The sequence below is a fragment of the Dasypus novemcinctus genome, chromosome 21, assembly GCF_030445035.2.
Source record: "Dasypus novemcinctus isolate mDasNov1 chromosome 21, mDasNov1.1.hap2, whole genome shotgun sequence".
Classification (NCBI taxonomy): domain Eukaryota; kingdom Metazoa; phylum Chordata; class Mammalia; order Cingulata; family Dasypodidae; genus Dasypus; species Dasypus novemcinctus.
In genome coordinates this window covers 78643647-78644214 of record NC_080693.1, presented here as the reverse complement: position 1 = coordinate 78644214, position 568 = coordinate 78643647, and positions in this window count along the sequence as shown.

The window sequence follows — 568 nt, the reverse complement described above, 5'->3', positions numbered from 1 at the left end:
GGGGCTGAGCCAGCCGAGCGGTGAGGCTGTGTCCTGAGAGCGCCCCACCCCCACAGGCCTCCCAGCAAGACCCCTGGACCCCCAAGTAGGCAGTGTGACCCTGATGTGGGCTATGGGTGGGAGCTGTTCCTCTCTTCATAGATAACCTAAGCTCTCTGTGTCCTGACTCGTGGGTGTGGGACAGGGAGAGGCTGCCGTCCTGCCCTTGGGGACCATGGCGATGAGTCCGGTCCCAGGAAACAGTTCAGCAATGCAAACTCTATAAACTTTAAATATTCAGGGAAAATGCAAACCAAATGTGCTAAAAGCTTACCTAGAATGTGGAAGTCCATGCTGAAAGCTTACCTAGGATGTGGAAGATATATGCTAATTCAAGCCTATTGAGCACTGAAACAAAGAACCATTTGGCCCTTCCTCTGTATAAAAGGAACTCAAAAATCTTGTTTGGGGCTCTGATTTTGGAATGAGAAGCTCCAAGCCCAGCCGGTCGTAAATAAATCATTTTTCTTTCCCAAAAATTATTCCTGAGTCCTGGCCTTACTATACACAAATCATTGAACCTCTTGAC